Source organism: Mirounga angustirostris, unplaced genomic scaffold (genome assembly GCF_029215605.1).
Source record: "Mirounga angustirostris isolate CCGP_5_RB_7025 unplaced genomic scaffold, mMirAng1.0.hap1 SCAF_14, whole genome shotgun sequence".
In the NCBI taxonomy this organism is placed as follows: domain Eukaryota; kingdom Metazoa; phylum Chordata; class Mammalia; order Carnivora; family Phocidae; genus Mirounga; species Mirounga angustirostris.
The window spans coordinates 25,425,883-25,448,558 of NW_026991722.1; the positions used below are offsets into that span (position 1 = coordinate 25,425,883).

General features: G+C 50.3%; 1 protein-coding gene across 4 annotated transcripts in view; it reads left to right on the forward strand.

The window, feature by feature from the left end:
* Positions 1–1,611: 1,611 nt before the first annotated feature.
* Positions 1,612–22,676, forward strand: part of ZBTB7C (zinc finger and BTB domain containing 7C) — a 346,189-nt gene continuing 325,124 nt past the window's right edge. For 3 of the 4 annotated variants that reach the window (XM_064577635.1, XM_054510304.2, XM_054510305.2), the window contains exon 1: positions 1,612–1,827. The gene's annotated coding sequence lies outside the window, so the exon portion shown is untranslated. The remainder of the gene's footprint in view (positions 1,828–22,676) is intronic. The other variant, XM_045886758.3, reaches the window with a different exon arrangement.

Sequence of the window (22,676 nt, forward strand, 5' to 3'; positions counted from 1 at the left end):
CAACGAGCGACACTAGGAAGAAGTGCCAAGCAAAAGGTCCACAAATTTATTTTTGTGACTTCTGTAAAGGATGCCATCGAGTATCTCCAACGTCAAAAGCCATTACCCAAACGGCAGGCGGCAGCCCCACTGCTCTTTCATTAGTCAATGGTCAGAACAGGGACGGGGAGGTAGGGATTCGCTTTCTCGCCTGTCCCGGACGCCCCACGCGGCTAAAGAAAGCCCAGCCCCAAGGCTCAGCCCCAGCAGGAGTTTGGGGACCGCAAACTTCCCCGCGTCTGATGGAGGAGCCCCTGAGGGAACCCGCTAACATCCGAGGGTAGTCGCGCCAGGGCAGGCAAGGGTTCCGACGTTTGCCAAGAGCGCAGAGGCGTGAGTTGCAAAAACGTAGAGGGAAAAGCCAGTCCCTGTGCGCCCTGGCCTGCTGGTGGGCCAGAACGTCTGCCCGAGCGTGGCCTGGCCTGCGACCGCTCACGCCGTCCCTCCCGGCCCGAGACCCCCCCGCCCCCCGGCCTCTTCCCCGGGATGGGCCCTTAGCGCTGTCTGTCACCGCTCCGCGCTGCCGTCCCACCTAGACTCTCCGCGGGTACTGTAACGGCGGGGGCGGGGCTTGGCGGGACGGGGCGGAACCAAGCCCTCCCAGGGCCCGCCCCTTGGCTGCGTAGCCGGGTGATTGGATGCTTTGGAAGGCCGCCTTCTAAGGCCGTGCAGGGGAGTGACCGGTGGCCGGGGTCCGGTCCCTGGCGCTCCGGGCGCGGGGTGTGGGGACTCCGTCCGGCGAAGGGTGGGAGACCCCGCGTCCAAGAGGTGTCTAGGGCGGGGTTTCCCATGGGGATCTCGGCGCCCTGAAACGCCGCAGGCCCAGTTTCTCGTGTCGGAGAGGTGTCTTTCTGACTCGCTGGAATTCAGAGAGCATTTGGGAAACTTCTCGCTCCCACTCTTTACTCCCTACTTTTGGAGGGGAAAGCAGTTGCTGAGTTGTTTTATTTCCTCCCCCAACCGGACTCTGTAAAAATAGCCGTGCACCGGGGCGAGCGAGCCAAGCTCTGCCGCACCGCTGCCCCGGGCCAGGTGTGGACCTAAAAATACCCAGCGGTCGGGAGCCCGTGCTCCGGGTGCGGGCGGGTCCGGCCGGGCCGCAGAGGGCGTCTGGAGACCGGAGAAACGGCGGCCGCCTGGCCCCTCGCCTCGGCCGGGGCTGTCCCTTTAAATCCTGGAGGAGGCAAAGAGAAAAAAGGAAAGAAAGAAAAAAGCCCCGAGCGGATGGTGGCTCTGCCCGGCCCCCCACTCCGCCCCCGCGCCGGGTCCTGCCAGGCGCCCGACGCCTCCGCGGGTCCTGGGCGCCCCCCGCCGCGCCGCCCACCGCCACAGTTACTGTCAAAATAGAAATTCCGCGGAGCCGGGGAGGAGGTCGGGGCGCAGCAAGTGCAACTGTGGCAGGCAGGGAGGGGGCGCCGAGGAGGGGGCGGGCGCGCGGAGAGGCGACCGTAGACATCCGGGCCCTTTAACCCCGTGCGCCCCCCGAGCGGGTGGCGCTGGCCGCGCGGGCGCCGGGCGCGGGGCGCGGGGCTGACAGCCGCGGCGCGGGAGGCGGGGCGCGAGGAGGGCGGAGGCGCGGCGCGGGGAGGGAGGAGCTGCCCGCGCGCCCGCCGCCGCCGCTCGGCTCCACACCCGCCGGCGCAGCCCCGCCACGAGACTCTGACAGCGCGCGGCCCGCGCTGCTCGGGCGCACAGGCACGGACGGACCGCGGCGGCGGCGGCGGAGGACGCGAGGACCGCGGCCCGGCGCCAAGTGCGGGAGACGCGCGGGGCTGGCGGCGCGCAGAGGTGAGTGGCTTCGCGCGCCGGGCTCGGGCACCGGCTGCGAGGGTCACGGTCTCCCCCGCACCTCCGCTGCCGAGGCGGGTCAGGGGGTCGCGGGGCTCCGGGAGGGTGGCTCCGCATCGCGGACGCCGGAAAGCTGTCTCGGGGCTGTTGCTAGGAGGCCGGCGGTCCGCGCGCCCCGGGGCGCCGGCGGGGGCAGGGGCGCCCCCAGCGCGGCGGGCAGGAGGCGGGGGGCTGCGGTGGCTATTCAGGGGCTCCGTGCGGCAGCCATGCAACGGGAGGAGGCGGGAGGAGGAGGGAGGGAGGAGGGGAGAGCCAGCGGAGAGCGAGCCAGCGAGCGGGCGCCGCGCCTCCTGGCTGGCACCGCGGCCCGGAGCGAAGTGGCGCGCGGGGCTGGAGGGGAACTTCTGCGGGCGCGTGCGGCCCCGGGCTCGGCGGCGCCCCGGGGCCCGGACAGGGCGGGCCTGTCGGCAGCCACAGGTGGTTTCTGCCAAAAGTTTTACCGCACTTCTGCCGGGAAGGCGCGGGAACAGTTTGGAGAGGGACGGTTTCCCGAGACTTTGGCACCCGCACCTCACACTGTCTTATCTTGAACATTAGAAAGGGGGCTGGAAAGTCTGGGATCCCGCATCTCGCGACGCGGCTCACGGGCTTCGTGGCGGTCCCTGCCCGAGGTGGCGCTCTTGCGGGACCTTCAGACTCACGCGGCCGCCCTTTGGGAAGCTGCGGGAAATGGGCTCACGCACACGTTTCCTCCGTGCCTGGGGAAAGTTAAGCTGAGGCCAGCCCGATACCTGTCGCCCACACGGGGCAGCGCAGGGTCTCTTCCTAGGAACCGCGCGCGTCTTCGCTCCGGGCGTGCGCATCTCTTGCTCCTTTGAAAATCGAATTGTCTCTGGCCGCTGTGCTGCTTTGTTATTCGGGCTGCTTGTCTGATTTCATTAGGAGAAGAGCTAGGAGGAGCCACAGAAAAGCAGAGCGGCAACAACTCTCGTTTCCTTTGAAACCAGCTGTCGAGGCTGGTACCCAAATCTAGGCTAGGAGGGTCCAGGGACGAGGGGAGCCAGGAGACGGCCGTGGGTGCTCCCTACCCTGGGAGCTTCACCGGATCTTTCGCAAGGCTAGAGCTGGAATTTCTGGGGTCTCTGGGACAGAAAGAAGATGAAGGTGGGAAGGGAACACCCCTCCGAAAAGGAAGATGTGCTGTGGTGTAGTCAGCTCTGGGAGAGCTCTGGGAGAGACGCTCCAAGAAGTCCAGTGGTTTGGCCCGGTTCCTCATTGGCCTGTTGTCGAATCCAGGGCAGCGAGCGAGGTTAGAACCACCCCGGTAGGTCCGTCCTGGGCTAAAAGGAATCTTTATCCCCGCTGTGGGTCTGATCTGATACCCAGCTGGTGCAAGTGTGCATAGAACTGCGAGAGAGTTGGTTGGAAACACTGAGTCCTTCATTCCCCACTGCTCCTGCACGCACTCGCTTCTCCCCCAACCCCACCGAGCACCTGAGCAGAAACAGTGCCCTTTGCTTTAAAAAAAAAAAAAGGGCACAGGATTTTGGAGCAGAAGATGTCCTAGAGATATGAGGAACACTCATTTTACAGATGAGCAGACTCAGGCCCAAGGGAAAGTGACCTGCCACAGTGGTTAGAAACCCCGGGAGATGAGAAATGACATCAGCCTCTCAGACCAGGGTGGAGAGAGTTCCCTCAGCAAGGCCTCGGAGGGCCTGAGATCAGAAATGCCACCTCACACCCCAAGCCCATTAGGGGCTCATTATCTGGTACTTTCTATAGCCATACTTGCCAGCTAATGTGGTATATCTCCTGTTCTCTGCCCTTGGCTTTAAAAAAAAATAAAAAAAAAGGACTATCACTGAAGATTCCATTCTGACGCTATTCCAACTTTTCCTGCTCCCTCCTCACCCCAAATTCCTCAAACTCCTTTTGTAACATAATGCAGCTTGATTGGCCAAGATGAGTTTGCAGCTTGTCTCATTGTGAAGCACCCTCTTTCCGTAGGATGCCAGAACTCTGTTTTCCTGGTAATTAGGTTTTACAGATATTTTTGAAAGGGAGCCCAATTCTGGATCAATTACACTTGGACACGAATGTTGTGCTGTTGTGGATACCAAATGAGAAAGATGAGCAATTATCTGGGGGTGTTGGAATAAATGTTGTTATGAGTATTTGACACGCTATTAGACATCAATGAGTGGGTTTTCAGTAAATGTTTTTTATGCTGTATTTTATTGAGCAAACAAAGTGTCTTAATTAAAAAGAACTGGGAGTTGGCCACTTAGATTTTAGCCACTTGTTTCTTACCAGTGGGTATGGATGGGAAGGGTTTGGATGGTAAACAGAATGATTGTTGAGAGCTCCCCCCCCAAAACCCCCAAAATATTCTAGGGCAATGCTCATCCTTCAGTATATACTGTCATGCACAGTCCAGCAGAACCGTATTCCATCGAAATAGGTCTGGGTGTGGCGTATTCGATCTGTATTAGTCAGAAATGACTTGTAAGGGAGAATATTTTGTAAGTTTTGTTGCTTTCAAGGGCATGCATTATCAAGAATTCAAGGCTAACTCAATGCCACCAAGTAGAATTCTTCTCCTCTCATGAACAGATAAGAATCGGTGTCTCCACAGCTGTGCTGGGGGCTCTTGTAGAAGAATGCAGGATCTGACATCATCATGATGGTCCAGGGTTACCTTCTGACAGCGCCTTTTCACTTTCATCGCATGCTAATGTCATGGCCATCCCCACATGGTAGGGAGTTCAGCTCTTTGTCCTTCTTACAGATGGGGAAGCTGAGGCAGAGAGAAGAGAGAGGGTTATTCCTATGCTTCATTCAGTGCCTTAACGTACTCTGGGTGTTCGGCTCAGGGTTTCTGGGGGTGACCCAGGGGCAGGGGTAAGAGGTCCCCTAATCATATTGCCCCTGGCCCTTCTCCAGCACTGCTATTACAGAAGGGTGCAGAGGTGTGGTGGGGTTACAGTTATAATTCGTCAGAGGCCACTCTCTCTGATGGGGGCCTGAAGGACTTTGTTCCCCACCCCCACAGTGGGTGAGCAGTTTCCTCCCTCTTATAGCAGGCTGTGGGAACTTGGGGGAGGAGGGACCAGCTGGCTGAGGCTGGGACGGGGGTGTGGGATCTGCGCCTGTGTCAGTCTGAAGGAGTCCAGGCTATTTATAACCCCTCCTCCCCTCCTGGGAAGAAGAGACTCAAGGGTCTGGAACCATCCTTGGTGGTGACTTCTCCCCAGGATGGCCGTGCCCCACTGGAAGAAAACCACCACCCAACTGCATGGTGGATATTGGTGTGAACCCTGACCCGTGTGGAGGGGTCCTGCAGATCTTCTTGGAACTTCGGCAGCTCTGGGAGTTTTAAGATAGAAGGATTTCCTGGAGCCTGTGTGTGCACTTTTTCTCAGGCGAGGCCCTCCATTTGCACAAAATGAGGCACACCCTAGAAATCTTACAGAGCAGAACTTAAGAATCTGCAAAAGTGGGGGTACTTGGCTGTTTTGAGTAGTGGTAACAGTGATTTTTACGCGAGAAGAGATTCTGAAAGCGACCTATCAGATGTGCTTTTCTCTGATTATAAGCCATGGCGTTGCTGTGTGGTGTGGGCTGGGGAGGTGTGAGACATGCACGCAAAGCTCTTCCCCCCCTTGCCCACCCCTACTCTGGACCAGTCCCCCATGGTCCCCCTTGCCTTTGCACTCTTCGACCAACACCTCAGTCCTCTTTGGTCTGCAGATAAATAGTATCTGCCATTCCACTGGTTACAACCTCAACCCTGCAGCTAGGCATATTTTCTCCCTGGGTTGGTGGATGGAAGAATGAGGGTGGGCGGTGGAAGAAGCCGGCAAAGGCACTGAGCTTGTCTCTCTGTTTAGCCCTTTGCAGTGAATTAATCCTCCCATCAGAACCATTTCAGGGGCTTGAGGCAGGTTTTGCCAGGGAGAGAAGACAAGCGGGAGGTCCTAGGTGGAGAGGTGGGTGCTGGGCAGCTCCCGGCTGAGGGTGGTGGTGCCTGGTGAGCCTGGCGTGGGCATCGCATGCGGGGGACTCCTGAGGGCGGGGCTCGTGTGTTGCTCATTGGCACCCTCTTAGCACGCGGCGCGAGCCCTGGGCATGGCAGGTGTTGGCTGAGCAAGCGCTGGGGGGCACTGGTGGGTGGGTGGACAGCGGTCGGGTTTGCTTCTTCCTTGCCATGGGCAGTGTTTCTTGGTGTCGCGAGGGCGAGGAGGCAGAATCAGAGGGTACAGGAGAAGAGAGAGCGTTCACCAGGCATTTTGAGAAGCCCCGAGCCAAACTGATTGGCCGCTCCACCGTGCCAGAGATGCTGGAAGCCAGGGACAGCCATGGAGTCCTTCTTGGAGAATGCAGAGTGAGTCTCCTTTCATGAGGCAGATAGGCCACTCCTTTGCGTACCCTCCTGTGGGCCCTCTGGGGTCTGGCCCCTGCCTGCCTCTCAGACTCCCTCCCCTCCCATGCTCACCTCAGTTGTTCTTTTCATCTAGCATGCCCTTCCCTCCGATCTACCCCCAGCTGACCCCCACCCCTTGTCATTCAGGTCCCAGTGGAGACAGCACCCTGTGTTCTATTCTTCATAGCACCCACCTCTGTCTGGGACATAATCCTGATTCTCCTCTTGTTTGTCACTTGTCTCTCCCACTAGAATGTAAGCTCCAGGAGGGCAGGGACCTTGTCTGTTTCGTTCCCTGTCATATCCTCAGCCCCAGAACGGTGCCGGGCATGGAGCAGTGCCCGAGGAAACTGACGGTGAATGGGGTGTGCCCGTGAGTGCCAGTGGTCTGCTGAGAGGCCAGGGGCCCTGGCCTCGGGGATCTCTTTGGCCTGGAGGCAGAAAGAAAACGTGCCCCTGTGTGCTCTGCTGGTGGTGGGAAGCGCGGATCTCTTTCATGAGGCACAGCCCGGGAGGGCCGTGGTCAGCCGGGGCTAGCCCTGACTCCACAGCGCTGGTTGGCTTGGGCAGAGGGGTCTTTTTTTCCCCTGATGCTATGTTAAGAGTCAGGAGCCCTGGCAGCTGACCCACCTCCAGGACTGAAGTTCCTCTAGCTGGCTTGGCTGCCACCTCTCTCTCTGTTTATTTACTTCTTTGGTGAGCCAGCGCTCCAAGCATAATGCCACCCTTGGAGAGTCAGGAACGTTGTGTTTTTCCAGCAGTTCCATTCATTCGCTGCCTCCTCGGAACAGCTGTGGACAGCTGGTTGCCCGCGTGGGTGCTGGGAGGGTTTCTCTTCAGGGCCAAGGGGTACGCTCAGCCCGGCAGGAATGGGGGACTTCATTTGTGTTTCACACCCTGCTGCTTTCCAAACCCCACTGAAATGGTGCCTGTAAAAACAGATTCTTGAGGAAATTAAAAAACCATTAGCCTTCAGTTTACTGCTTTTCTGATTATAAAAGCCATGAGAGTCATGATAGAAAATTTGGAAAATAGAGATATGTGTAAAATTAAACCCCCAAGCTGTGACGACACCCTAATTTTGGTGCGTTTCCTTCCAGTCTTTTTTCTGCTCCCACCAACACACACAGACACACACACACACACACACCTTCCCTAGGGGGGATGGAGGGAAGGTTTCCGGCACCCCTCAGGTGACATTGGTTCTACCTACATGAGTGGTGGCACTCACATACCCCTGCACATCGTTTTCTGAAATTTTGTAAGCCCGTGCCATCTCTTAATAAACAGAAGGACTTCTTCTCTTGGGAGTCTGAGCCATTCCCACTGTGAATCACTGATACTTAGAAGAAAATGTACTTTCCACATCTCCCCACCGGCTGGGAAGATTTCAGCGAGCTTTGCCGAATGCAGTTTAAATTAGGAGAGCAGTCCCCTCCTCCAACACGTGGTGGATGTCCTTAGGAAGGTGCCGCTCACTCCTGGCCTCGCTCCGTCACCATGTGAAGAGCTACCGGCTTATGGTGTTGCAGGTGGTCTCCTTACTGAGCATTCTGTCACATTTCCCAAGGCCATCATGGCCTCTAGAAATGTATTTTAATAGATGGGAAGCCTTCCTTCAGGTCATGTTTCATACTTTAACCATTACACGCCTGCAAAAAACCAAACCCAGAGCCCATTAACTGATCATTCCTTGACCTAAAAATAAGAACAGCAGGAGAATCTTGAGAAATATGAACCCAGATCATTGGTTTAGTGTGTTTAGAGCATGGATGTTTGGAGGCAACCTTTGCCCCTTCAGGAGCCCAGGGGCCCTGTTGCCATTACCGCCATGTTCCCAGGGCCTACGAGAATGACCGCTGCACAGTGGGTGCTCAGGAAATATTTTGCTGAATGAAGGGAATGCAGAATCCTTCCTGTGGGAGGAGAGACTTAGGCCTGTCCACGTCAAGGCTTCTTTTGGGAGTGAGTTTGGCTGGGGAGGGAGCTCAAGGCCTGGGGGTGAAGGGGTGAGGAAGATCATCATGTCCTGGGAAGCAGGAAAGGGCAACATGAGAAGCAGTTCTCTGACTTACTAGTTTTGGTGGGTTTTTGGAGGAAGTGATGTTTAGATGGAGTCTTGATATAAGGGGCTGGAGGTGTTTAATTCCCTCAGACAAGAAGTAGAGGGCACCCAGGCAGGAGAGTGAGCTATATGGAGCCTCAGAGTTGAGAGAACAAGGGTGGGTTTGTCAGCCCAGGATGAGGGGGTAGCTCTGCCAGGGAATGGCGAGAGCTGGAGGGCCTTCAAGATGGCGGCTCCTCATGAGCCCAGAACCCAGTTCCAGGGGAGGATGGGTCTGTGGGTCACAGGGCTCCACCCTGTCTCTGGGCTACTATCATTGCCATGCTGCAGATGAAGAAACTGAGGCCTCAAGAAGTTAAGCGATGGTGAGGAGCATGAGTTTTGGAACTGATGAGACCTGAACCCTCTGGCTTGGCCACTTTCCTGTGGTCCCCTTGGGCATGTTGCTGAACCTCTCAAAGCTTGAGTTTCCTCATCTAGAAAACTGTGACCACCAACTTCTTGAGGTGGGTGGGAAAATGAGAGGACGTGATACACCCAAAGCCCTCAGCACGACTCCCAACAAAGACAGGCATGCATCCATGAAAAGCACTGTTTCCATGTGCTCTGAATTCTACTCCTACCCGGAAGGGAGGAGGGAAGAATGAGGAGTGGGGCCCCCAAACATCCAAGACTGCCTTCTTCCTCCTCCTCCTCCTCCTCCCCAAGGTACCACCATACTTCAGGGGATAAAAATCCAGTCTACAGGAAAGATAGCTGTGGGGAAGCCACCACTCATGTAGGTAGAATCAGTGTCACCTGAGGGGTGCCAGAAACCCTCCCTCCATCCCCTCTAGGGAAGGGGAGAAACACCTGCAGAAATCACCCTGAGGCTTTAGAGGCTTGTTGTAGACATCACCGGAGGGGGGGAGCACATTACCCCTTAACTCCTAGGCATGGGTGGGTCTTTAGAATAGAGACTGGTCGCACAGAGAATGGCACATGGGGTAGGTCAGTTTTGCTGATTGGGAGCTAAATGGGTAAGACCATCTGACCTGGGGCAGCGCATCCTGGTAAAAATATAGTGCGAGTCATCTATGTAATTTTAAGTTTCCCAGTAGCCACATTTAAAAAAAGTAAAAGGAAACAGAAGTTAAAAGGAAAAGGAAGTGCTTTTAATTTAATCCAATATATCCAAACTCTTACCATTTCTACAGGTGCCACATTTCAGGTGCTTGGCCGTCCCCTGGGTCAGCCCAGTCAGCCCTTGGCCTGGGCCGGGAGGGCCAGCCCGGGGAGGCTGGTGTTACCTGCTGGGGGGGGGGGGGGGTGGTCCACCCTGCAGGAAAGGCAGCCGGGCCTCTGGGCAGGAACACATGAAAGCAAGTACATTAGGGAGGAAGCAAAGGCTTATGAGTCCTGGCTTTTGTCCTGGCCCAGTGGTGGGTGTGTTGTGTATTCCTGAGGGAGCCCTCCCACCTTCATGGCCTCGGTTTCCCCATCTGCAAAATGAGTTTGCATTACCTCTAAGACCCATTCGGGCTCTTGTGTTCTAATTCCTAAGAGAAAGGCAAGGAGAACAAATTTAGCCACTTCCTAAGTTGGAAGAGGGTGGAGATGGGGCTTGGAGAGAAAGTGAGGGCAACAGAGAGGATGCCCAGGCCCCACGTTTCCAAGTATCTCATAGAAAGTTCTATTTGGACAATTTAGAGAGACATGTAAGCCTCTCTAACAATGCCAATATCCAGTCACCACCATTAAGTTGCCTTTATCTAAAAGTATGTTTTGGGGATAGAGGTGGCTGGGTGTGAACTATTATTTTTAAAAAGCGACATGTTTTCATTGTCTTTAAGTTCTGAAGCATCTTCTTATTCCTGGGTCATCCCAGATAGCAGTGAATGGCAGCCATAAAAGAGGGGAGGGGCCCGCAGAAAATATTAGAACAAAAAAGGAAATATTTCAGCTCTGTCATAAATGGGCACTCGGCCTGTCCTGAGAGGATGTGGGAAGAGGGAGGAAAAAGGCAGCAGGTGTGTTTGGAGGGAAGGGTGTGTCTGCAAATGTATTTTAAGCTCCTGAAGTGAGACGCATTGGTTTTATTGCTCTCTGCTGAGGAGGGATTTGAGGTTTTTATCTCCCTGCCACAGACTCCGATGCAGTGGGTGGGGCACTCTCTCTCTCCTTTTAAAGGACTGTCTCTTCTTTTTTAAATTAGATTGTCACCAAGTGACTAGGTGTATCTACCTGAGGACCTCCTACTCCCCCAGGGGGAAAGGGCCTGCCTGCTCTAAGAGCTGGTCCAAACACTTGAATTCACAGAGGAGGAGACTGAGGGTCAGAGAGGCCCCAGAAGTCTCAAGCCGCAGCAGCCATGGCCTCTTCTCTGCCACGCAAGGGTGCCTCCCCAGATTTCGCCTCCTACATGATTTACAGATGACTCAACAGGCTGCCTCGAACCATTTTTTTAAAATGAGGATTTCTCTTTTATGTTTTCCTAAACTAGATTTTTTAATTACTTTTCCACACATTGTTTGCTTTGAATTTTTAATTTAATTTTTTCGAATAGGTCAATACTTACATGGTTTAACATTCAAAAGGTACAAAAGGGTATTCAAAATGAAACATCTTTCTCTCTCCTCATCTCTTGGTTCCCTTAGTTTGAGTCAACCACTGTCATCGGTTTCTTCAGTGTAAAGATATGTTATGAATATACAGGAAAATATGTATACACATGTATATGTATATATACACGTGTGTCTGTAGTTTTGAAATTTTTTACCCAAATGGAAGCATACTATACACACTACATTTCACTTTACATTTTCCACATAACACTAAATCTCGGGGACATCTGACTATCTGACTATAAAGAACTTCTTTATTCTTTTTTGCTTGTTTGTTTCAACTATGTAGATTCCATTGTATGGGTATTCCTTGACTTAGTTAACCAGCCCCTTATCCGTAGATATTTTGGTTGTTTCCAGTCTTTTGCTAATCTAATACTCTTGGTTTTTACCTGATGATTTTTTTTTTTTAATGAAAGCAATCCTTGAGTTTTCTGACTTTAGACAAACTGATCGCATTCTAAGTTTGCTGATTTATCGTTTGCAAGATGCTTGAAAGAGTAAAATTGCTTATTTGTTTAGGGTTAAGAGTAGAATAAATAATTTTTGCACTGAACTTTCTGGAAAATGAATCATAAGATCAACATTCATTCATTAAACCAGTATTTCTTGAGTTCCCACTATGTGCTGGGCACTGGGCTCTGGGCCAGGCCATTGGTGGGGTGGGGGGAGCAAAGAGGAAAGGGCATGCAGGATGGCCCTCGCATCTGGGCAGGGAGTGGGGAGGGGTGCATTTGGGGGTGACTTCGATAGGAGAAGAGGACAGTTAATGCAGCGTTTGGGGCAGCCCTGATGAAGGAACATAGAAGTCACAGAGGGAGTGTTGGGCTCTTTGACTCGGGGGTGGGGGTACAGAGTGCCAGGGAGGGGGCTCTGGGCTGCCTGGCTGTGTGTGAGCAGCGAGCTTGTGGCACCATGTTCTTGCTTTCTCTCAGCTGCCTCTCTCAGTCACTGCCCATCTGTTCAGATTCCAGAGCCCATATTCTTTCCACTGCACTTAAATGGACACTGAGTTTCCTGGAGATTATTCAGGGAGAGAGGAGCAGCCTGTGCAAAGGAATGGTGGTAGTACCAACATGACCTGTGTCATGCTCGTTGAAGAAGTAGCTCCTCAGCAGGAAGGCCCATGTAGGAAGCGGGAGGAAATAGATTTGGTTAAGGGGGTCAGACTTGGAGAATTGAGTGCAGCAGATCTTAAGTGCCAAGCTGTTTATCCCCTCTGTTCAGTTTACTTCGTGGTTTTTTTTTTCCCCCCTCAATTCTGGTATGTTTCTGGGGATGTCATACTGTTGGTTTTTGCATTAAGTGCTAAGAATTTAGGAAGAAATAACCTACATCATACCAACTATTAAAAACATGTATTTCAGTCTGGAACCACCTGGGATGATTTTTATTCATTGACCAGTGTCTCTTTCCTATGGCATTTTAGGAAACTGCATTTGGAGCTACTTAAATCACTGTTGTAAAAATGCAACTACCAGCACATACGAATACCAGGTCACTAAATTCCCAGACGTGTGCCTTTATCCATGTTTTAGAATTCCATAGATGGATGATTCCGTATTTCAACTACTACAAGAACCAACTTGCTCACGACCTTGTGGTTCATGGTCAAGGATGAGAGTTCCTCTTTTGTTATACTCATTTCTCTGTGTGATGTGGGCCAAACAATACGTGTTGTTGGGGTGAGGCATGGACAGGAACAGAAGAAAGGGCTTGGGGGCTGGTAAATCCTGTGTCATGGTTAGGTTTTAAGATGTGCTGGAAAGATTCAAGGACCCCATTCCAAGGCCCACGTTTGCATAAGCTTCCCCCAGTGGATTTATATCCATCTTTGTAATCTCAAGGTTTCTCTGTCCTAGTACTAATTTACACATAAATACAAACCACTTGAACAGCAACAAAAAAAGCCTGCCTGTTATTTTTCTGACAGTTAGGAATCTGTGCCTTAATGAAGTATTAGTAGATTCAAAGCTCACCGGATGAGCTGATGTCCATCTCAGGCTCCTTGCTTCAACTTTGCAAAATATAGAAAGCTCCCCAAGGGAAGGAAATGCTTTTCTGGCTAACTTCTGATGTTAGATGTGCCTGTGTCCATTTTGCAAATCATCTCCTAACTCAGATTGCAGCGGGCTTCCGAAAAATCCGAAATTGTGTACACAAGCTGGGTGGCACAGATGACAAAGCCCGGGGTGGGGGTGGGGGTAGGGGTGCCAAATCCCAGTCACTGTCCTGCCAGCCCCTGGAAAATCGCTAAGTGCGTGCTTGCCTTTGTCTACCTGGAGCCCTGGATATTTTCCTAAACTGCTTTTGAGGGGTGTGGAGGTGGAGATAAAGGTGGTAAAAGTGAATTATTTGATAAAATATTTCTGCTTACGTTAGAGAAAACTAAATCACACTATGTTCTGTCTTTGTGGCTTTGCCAGAAATTTCTCATGACAGATTCTGATGCACCAGACTGAGCCACCTCGCTGAGTGGCACCTATTTGCAGAAGTCATTAAAAGCCATTGTTTAACTAAAGGCTTTTCTTTTTCTTCCTTTCAATTTTCAAGACCCTGCATTTGCACAGACCTGACTCAGCAACATTCTATTTTGGGAATTTGTTACCTCTTCTCAGATTCTGGCCTGCGGTTCCTGAGTTTTTTGCTCTTTGCTCAGGAATGGCTATTGCCTAGATTTTGGCTCTGGGTCTGAAGGAGTCTGTCTCATCACAAAAGGACACATCTTTGTCCTCCGATTCTGCCCCAGCAACTGGGGTACCTGGGTAACCTAGTTCCCCTTCTTGCCCGCCTCATGCACAAACTAACATTTTCACCATTGTATATTATTACTTTCCCTGGGAAAGTAGCCATTTGATAGAGTGGTAAAGCCTTTGCATAGGACAGACAGACAGACAGACAGACACACACACACACACACCCCTTCTCCCCTTCCCTCTCTCTCTCCTTCCCTCCTTAAACAGGATCACAGGTGGTAAACACCCAGGGTAGTGGCTGTCACAGAGCCCAGAACTTAATAAATATTACCAACTACTATGAATAATATAATATCATGTTCAAAAGGAAAGTGTAGCCCCAAGTTCCTTTGCGGTCACGCTTGAGAATCAGAAAGCTCTCTTAGCCTAGTGACCCATTCTATTGTTTTTTTATACTCCATCCATACACACACAGCACATTAAGAGTCTGTTCATTCTTGGGATGTGTGTGAAATTCCAATTCCTGTCAGGAGAATTTATGTGTGGTTTTAGAGGGGATAATCGACCAGTTAGTATGTGCACACGGATTTTATACACATACACATCGCCGTTTACAGCACACATTATAACATCTTCAGTCTCTGCCAAGAATGTGTATTTCTTAGCCCTGTGCATTTGCATATTATGGGTTCATAATTTCAAATAGCTGTAAAGATCTCTACAGAAAAATGTAGTCACTGTACTCTGATGTTCTAAATCTCAATGTAGTAGTAGAACTTGGCTAATGTTTGCCCTTGCTAATGTACCAACCCTATAATTTTTATACACAAGCATGCACGCATGCGTGCTCACACACACACACACACACACACCTACACACCTACCGACCTCTGACTTTACCCTACTTCTAAGCAAAGATTAACTGGCTGGGAACTGAGTTATGCTGCCTATCCTCTGGACTTCATTACCTTCCCAAAATATATCATACACACGGCACAGTGTACTGTGGTCTTATTACAGATGATTACAAAGAAAGATTTGTCAAAATAAATGAACCTGCTGCATCTGATTTTTTCCTGGTTTGGGTCCCTTGCTTCCCATCCTCACCACCCCCCCCCCGCCCCCCGTGGCTTTAGTCGACCGCCATGCCTCTGGTGGAGCTGAGCTCTCTGATAAGCGGAGAGCTCATCACAAATTGCTCTTTCAAGCTAACATTACCAGAAAATGCAGCCACCCACACCCCGCCCTCTAATCAATCATTAGGGAACTTGCCATTGGCAGCGCTTGATTTGACCAAACAAAATAGAGCAGCAGGAAGAAAAGAAACTTAGACCTTTTCAAGGTCTTCCAGGTGTAAGTCTCCTGAATTTTAAGAATGGTCCGATGGGAGATTTTCTTTTTAAAGTTCAGAAAAAAAGGATGCCAACTTGAAGTCTGTTCTACCCCATTTAATTGTAGGGAGTATTAAATAGCAGAACCACAAAAGTCTTCAAATGTGGTGGGTGCAGGGGAAATGCTGTCCAAATCCACGGGTGCATGGTGAACCTTGGGATCGCTGGCCCTCAGACCCGGCCAGGACTGGGAAGGGGTTCCAGTGACTTCTTCATTGTGTGGTCTGTTTTGTTCATTTGATGTTCCATCAGAAAGTAAATGCTGCAAAGAGTGCTCTGAAGATTGGGAACCATATGCCCTTCTGGGTATCTGGGAGGGCCCCACTTCCTGAGGCAAAGGAATAGCATTTTCCAGCTGCCCAAGTGGTAGCCATCTGTTGACTCAGATGCCCCTAGTTGCTGACCTCGGGATGCTTATGATCATTTTGCTGCCTCTCTGCTTCTGCCCTTTGTGCTTATTTTTACTTAGGAGCATTTGCTTTAGTCCTGTGTGTATATGTGTTTGTATATATGTGATCATCTTGAAGATGTCCTGACCAAAGTTCTTTAGTTTTGATTCAGAGTTTAATTGCAGAAGAATCAAATAAAATCTTTACATTAAAAATTACTCCACCCAGCGTGGAGCCCACTGTAGGGCCTGAACTCATGACCCTGAGATTGAGATCTGAGTTAAAATCAAGAGTTGGACACTTAACTGACTGAGCCACCCTGGCGCCCCTAAAGATTATTTTTAAAGAACATTTTTAACTGCTTTATCGAGGTATAATTTATATGCCATAGAATTCGGTTTGTTTTAGGTTTACAACTCAGTGGTTAATTTTTAACAACATATATATTAAATTAATATGCATATGTCAGGAAAGGGGGGTGTCAGTGAGGCAGAGACTTGGGAGGGAGAAAAAATGGGAAAGGATTCTTTATGTCCTATGCAGCCCACCCAGGTGTGTTCTCTCAGTCCACCTTCCATGCAGAAGGGAGCCCTGTGAGCAGGAGGTGGGGTGGTCAGAGCAGGCCCCTGGGCCGGTAGGGGACAGACTCTAGGGAGGCACCCCCTGATTGCACAGGATCCTGCCCCGGCAGGTGGGGCTCTTCAGCTCTCGGACAACAACAGTTCCTCCCTGGTCATGCACAATTCACAAAGGCCAAGGTATTGTCACATCAAAAGCATATTCATTAGCACATTTGGCCAGAACCATTTCTTGTTCTCGCTAACAGACTGTGCTGGAGTGGATTTCTGAGGTCATCCAGGCCCATTGCCCTATATACACACAACCGAATATGGCCCCTAGAGCTCAAGTAAGTGGCCCAGGACACTCATTGTTCAGTGGTGGGGCTGAGGACCAGGACTAGATCCTGGCTGCCTGCCTATGTAGGCCAGTGGCAGGGCCCTCTCATTGCTGCCCTGCCCGGATGGCCTCATGTGGGCACAGAAGTGGGCAGAAAGGCAGCATGGAGATCCCCAAAGGCCCATGCATCTCCTTACAGGGGTCTGGTGGAGCAGCTCCAGAGCTCAGCCCCAGAGCTGCCTTTTGCTCCTTTCTAAGGCATTCTCAGTAAGGACGCTGCACTCTCCCAGTCTGATTTTCAAGCAGTTCTCATCAACTAGCAGCCCTAAGAGGAGTGGAGATCAAGTGAAGAACCCCCTAACTTAGACCTTCATTCCAAAAGCAGCAATCCTTTGATTATACCTGACAACTCCAAGCAGGAAATTAGGCCAAACAGAGAAACACCACCCATAATTCACACTTGGACTTCTGTGCAGAAACCACTATTTAAAATCCTGGTTGCATTCTCTTGGGGTGTGTGTGCGTGTGTGTATGTGAAAAGTTCGGAAAAAGCTGTATTTTGGGATAAAAAAGGAGCATTTCATCTTGAAGAATTCAAAGCTTTGGAAAAAAAAAAAAAGGTTAGCGAAGAAACCAACTGTATGTAGATGTAAGTACTTATTAGACACCCAATGTACAGTGGGAAGGGAAGATCTTATGCTCTGAAAGGGGAACAGCCTTCCCTCTGATCCAAAGGCTCATCATAAGGAATTCTCCCTGCTGGGATGCTTACTTCGAAGGCCTTTTCTTTCAGCCTTTGCCAGCTGGTGTGGAGCAGAAAGCCAACTAATGGGGCAGAAAGCCAAGCTCTTCCTTGCGCTGAGAGCCAGAGGGGTAGAAGTAGGTAGATGGCCTACCCTGAACACAGGAGCCAAGTCGTGACAGTAAAGCAGTGGCAGTTACAGCTGGGACAACTGAATGCTTGAGCCAGTAGGAACTAGAGGAGCAAGAAGACAGGAGTGATTCTCTAAATGGGATCCTTGGACCAGCAACATCAGCATCTCCTGGGAACTTGGGAGAAATGCAAATTATCAGGCCCTACCCCACTGAGCCACCCTGAACCAGAAACTCTGGGGATGGGCCCAGCGAGCTGTAATGTAATGAGCCTTCCTGAAGATTCAGATGAGCTCCCAAGTTCTAAATGGGGGTTATGTTAGGCTATGATCCATTGATAACAGATGGGGGTCAGACTATTGATTATTGTTTTTGTGAATATGGTAATTCGTTAACTTATGTCTGGTCAATTTAATAAAAGAATTTTTAGTATCCTGTAGAATATATAGGTGGCTGAATTGCATATCAAAAACCCAGTGAGTTGACACTACATCAAAAACTAATGATGTAATGTGTGGTGATTAACATAACAATAAAAAATTTTTTAAAAAAGCACCAATGAATTGGATGTTATAAAGTTGGCCCTTGAACAGCACAGGTTTGAACTGTGTAGGTCTACTTATATGCCAGATTTTTTTCGATAAATATAGTATAGTACTGTAAAGATATTTTTTAAATGATTTTCTTAATGACATCTCCTTTTCTCTAGCTGACTTTATCATTATTTTTACAAAATACAGTATGTAATACATATACAAAATCTGTGATTATTAACTATATTATTGGTAAGGCTTCAGGTCAATAGTAGACTATTAATGAAGCTTTTGCAGAATCAAAATTTACAGGTGGGTTTTTTTTTTTTTTTTAAAGATTTTATTTATTTATTTGAGAGAGAATGAGAGAGAGCACATGAGAAGGGGGAGGGTCAGAGGGAGAAGCAGACTCCCTGCCGAGCAGGGAGCCCGACGCGGGACTCGATCCAGGGACTCCAGGATCATGACCTGAGCCGAAGGCAGTCGCTTAACCAACTGAGCCACCCAGGCGCCCTACAGGTGGGTTTTTGACTGCATGGGGCATTGGTACCCATAACTACTGCGTTGTTCAAGAGTCTACTGTACTTTGCATTATAACACGTGAAGCCTAAAATATTTCCATGCATTCCTTTTTTTTTAATGAAAGATTTTATTTATTTATTTGAGAGAGAGAGAAAGAGAGAGAGAGAAGGAATGAGCAGTGAGGAGGGGCAGAGGCAGAGGGAGAAGCAGACTCCCGGCTGAGCAGGGGGCCTGTTGTGGGGCTCGATCCCCGGACCCTGGGACCATGACCTGAGCCGAAGGCAGATGCTTAGCCGACTGAGCCACCCAGGCGCCCCTTTCCATGCATTCCTAATAAAGTCTTATTCCAGGTGCTTCAAAAAACAAAACAAAAAGTAAAAATCCAACTAACTACACTCAGCGCCTAACAGAGGTCTTGCGAATCAGACGGACTTACTCTAACTCCTGACTCTACCTCTCGCCAGCAATGGGAAGCTGCTTGAGCAGGTTATTTAAGATTTGCGAGCCCTCATTTTTTTGGTTGAAAATTACCTGCTTTCTGGAGTTCTTGCGAATAAATGAGACGGAGAGGCACCATTGAGGCCAAGTCCAGCTCAGAGCCTCTGCCTGGCAGGCCTGGACAGAGAGCTTCCCTTCTCCGGGGGGCTGGCTCAGCTCCGAGGGCGCCGGCTATGATGCCGCGGCAGGTTCCTCCAGAGGACCGTGGTTTCGCTGGTCTGGAATGGAGCACTAGCGTTGGGGGGGATTTTGGGGAGCCAGGCTCCTCGCTTCATTATGTAGACGAAGAAATGGAAACACGGAGGTTTGGAGCTGTAGCACGAGTTATTCGCAGAGAGGCCCAGGGCCCAGGTCTGCTGGAGCCCAGCTCCGTGGCCTTCTCGCTCACGCCGTCTGTCCATTTGTCCTCACGCTTTTCAGCCGGTTCCACGTGCAGGCGAATGTGAGAGCCAGAGAAAGGCGCCTTTGTTCATCGCAAAGGCCTCTGGACAGAGGAGGAGCCTGAGGGGTGGTCAGCTCTTAACAGTCTTACGTGCCTCGGATTTCCCGGGCCTCCAGAGGGGTTAAGAGGCTGTCCCTTTTGGAGATGGGCGTATGCCCGGCATAGCCACGGCCTGCCCGGGGCCGGCCGACCTTGGAGCTGGTGCAGTTCAGGTCTTACTCCACCAGCGGAAAAGTGGAAGGTCCAAAAGGGCAGGCCCTGGGCGCGGGGAGGGACTTGGGATTTATTCTGAATACGAAGCTGTTGGAAGAGTTTAAGCAGGTGAGTGACAGGCTGTGATTACAAGTTTTATTTATTTTATTTATTTATTTTTATTTTTTAGGTTTTATGTATTTATTTGACAGAGAGAGACACAGCGAGAGAGGGAACACAAGCAGGGGGAGTGGGAGAGGGAGAAGCAGGCTTCCCGCGGAGCAGGGAGCCCGATGCGGGGCTCGATCCCAGGACCCTGGGATCATGACCTAAGCCAAAGGCTGATGCTTAACGACTGAGCCACCCAGGCGCCCCTGATTACAAGTTTTAAACAACCACCAGGAGTTACAAAATATTGGCTTCTAAGGTTTACCTCTGGGACCCTGACTGGGATGGTGGTGGGGGGGGGGGGGCGGCTTTTACTTTGCGTTTTATTCGTTACTCTTTGTTGCTATGTGCCTTATTTTGACCGTGTCTTTCATTCTGTGTGCGAGTGTGTGGAAAAAAAAAAAACTAATTAAAAAATGAAGCGCTTTTCTAGACCAAAGAAAAATAAATTCTGTGGAGAGTATGTAGTACTTCAGAAAAAAATGATCAAAGTAAATCGCTCAACAAAAGAAGACACTGTTTTTTGGTATGATGCCATTTTGATAGAAATGTATCTACCTGTAGGAAAAGTCTGGAATAATGAATATTAAAATACTACGAAGATTAAAGTTTTCTTGTTCTAGCCTGTGTTTTCCAGTTTTTCTAGTATGAACATAAATTACTTTTGTAGTTAGAAAAAAAAAATTATTGGGGCGCCTGGGTGGCTCAGTCAGTTAAGCGTCTGCCTTCCGCTCAGGTCCTGATCCCGGGGTCCTGGGATCAGCCCTGCTTCGGGCTCCCCCGTCAGCCGGGAGCCTGCTTCTCCCTCTGCCTGCCACCCCCCCGCCCACAGCTTGTGCTCTCTCTCTCTCTCTCCGTCAAATAAATAAATAAAATATTTTTTAAAAAAAGAAAAGAAAAAATAATGATTGATTTTAATTAGAACAGAAAAGAGCTCTGGTATCCTTGGACAACCCAGTGGACTCTCTTTAATAAGGGCTCCCAGTCTGGCCCTTGCTCCTTCCTGTGGAAGTCCACAGTTTCATGTAACATCAGTGATGGGATCTTTACACTAAAAATGTTTTTCTGTTGGAATTCTTCTGACTCCAGCTCATTAAGCATAGGGCATACCCCCACATGGAGAAGAAACTCTAGACTAGAGACCTGCAAATCGATAAGTGGATAATTCACTCATTTCGTCATTCAACCACAAATCTGTATCAAGGGCCTTCTTTGTGTCAGGTCCCGTGCTGGGCTCTGCAGATTCAGTAGTGCATTAAGGAGCGTGGTTGCTTGCTTTTCTTCTGAGCTCTCTCCTTTTCCGTGTGGATCCAGTTCTTCGATTCCCATTAGGAGAGAGCCTCACTGTACTTGAACGCGACTCCAGCCGGCCTCTCCAGCAGGGTTTGGACCTAGGGTGGCCTGGAAGGAGGTGAGGCTGTGAGCCCACTCGGGGGAATACCCAAAGGCATTTTGACCCTCACTACCGTTTACTGATTTTTCCTAAGACAGGCACTAGGCTAAGTGCTCACACATATTTTTAATCTTTGCAATAATCTTTTAGATGTGAGAAAACCCAGCATCAGGAGTAAAGGACCTTGCTCAGGATCATACAGCTAGGAAGCCCCAGAATCAGGGGTCGAGTCTACATCTTTTCATCTGTCTGAGTCCCAGTGTCCCATCTTGCTCTTCTACGACTTGATCTACCGAGGAGGTCCGGGCCCTCATGTGCTTGTAAGGTCCTCAGGCAGGCCCACCACACACACATACACACACACACGCACACGCACACGTCCACAGAGAAACAGTTAAAGGGAATGGGCATCACTCTATGAATACATGACAAAGTGCGCTTTTGCAGCATAGCCTGCACATCAGTTCAGACTGCCGGGTGATTATTTCGAAAGCGTGATGACTCAGACAGGGTTGGGCTGAAGTGCAACTTGGTCCAAATAAAGACTGGAGGCAGGGGGAGGCCAAACGAGTCCTGTAAACAAGATGAGAGAGTGCAGGGCTTGGATTCTAGGAAAACATAGTTTCAAATACTCACCTGCACCTCCAAGCAATCCTTTATCTCTGCGTGCTCTAGATCAGTCATCCCAAGTACTTCCATGAGAGATGGAGTAAGTTGCCCAAATGTCCTTTCTCCAGCCACAACTTCTATGACATCAGTATTTGTCAGTCTGCATAAGATATTTTCAAATCAGTTGGCGAGAGCCAGCTTCTCTCACGGATTTCCCAGTATAGAAAAGAAAGCAATACAAGCCCTGCTCTATTTTATAAACACCTAAAAAAATCAGCAACGGTTTCTTCTGCTCTTTCTATGTGCCCAACGTACTGCTAGGTGCTGTGGGGAAGTCTGGGACAAGACAGGATACCTGACCTTAAGAAATATATTCCCTCGGGCGCCTGGGTGGCTCAGTTGGTTAAGTGACTGCCTTCGGCTCAGGTCATGATCCTGGAGTCCTGGGATTGAGTCCCACATCGGGCTCTCTGCTCGGCAGGGAGTCTGCTTCTCCCTCTGACCCTCCCCCTCTCATGCTCTCTCTCTCTCATTCTCTCTAATAAATGAATAAAATCTTAAAAAAAAAAAAAAAGAAATGACAAAATTAAAAAAAAAAAAAAGAAAGAAATATATTCCCTCATTGGGGAGAAGACGTGAATGTCCACTGAAACAAGATGAAAAAAATACAAGACAACATCAAAATCAGGTGGCAAACGGGTAAAATCGGTGTTCAGGAGGGGGACAGCTGTGAGGGTGGGATGATGAGGGCAGCTCTGGGGCTGGGGTGGGTTTTGAAGCATGGCTGGGATTTTGATTGGAAGGAGCAAACAGTCTTATGCAACAAGCCCGCACAGCTAATTAGGCCAGCGTACAGCGTGCAAGCTGTGTTTCCTTTCTCCCTTTGTCAAATGGTGCCATTTATGATAGCATGCTATTGGCTGGCGTTCCACTTCTGACCAGGTCACCCTGCTTGCTGGCATCCCGGACATGGGGGCCCAGGCCCATAGTCTTTTCCTGCTGCCCCTCCCTCTCCAGCCCATCTCCCTGCTTGTCTCTCTGGCTTAAGGGAAGGTGGAGGCAGAGACAAGAAGGTCAGACCCGATTGTTCTGCAGCTTCCCGAGGTTCAGGCCAGAGATTCAGTGGAGGCAGCTGGGCATAGAGCAATACTG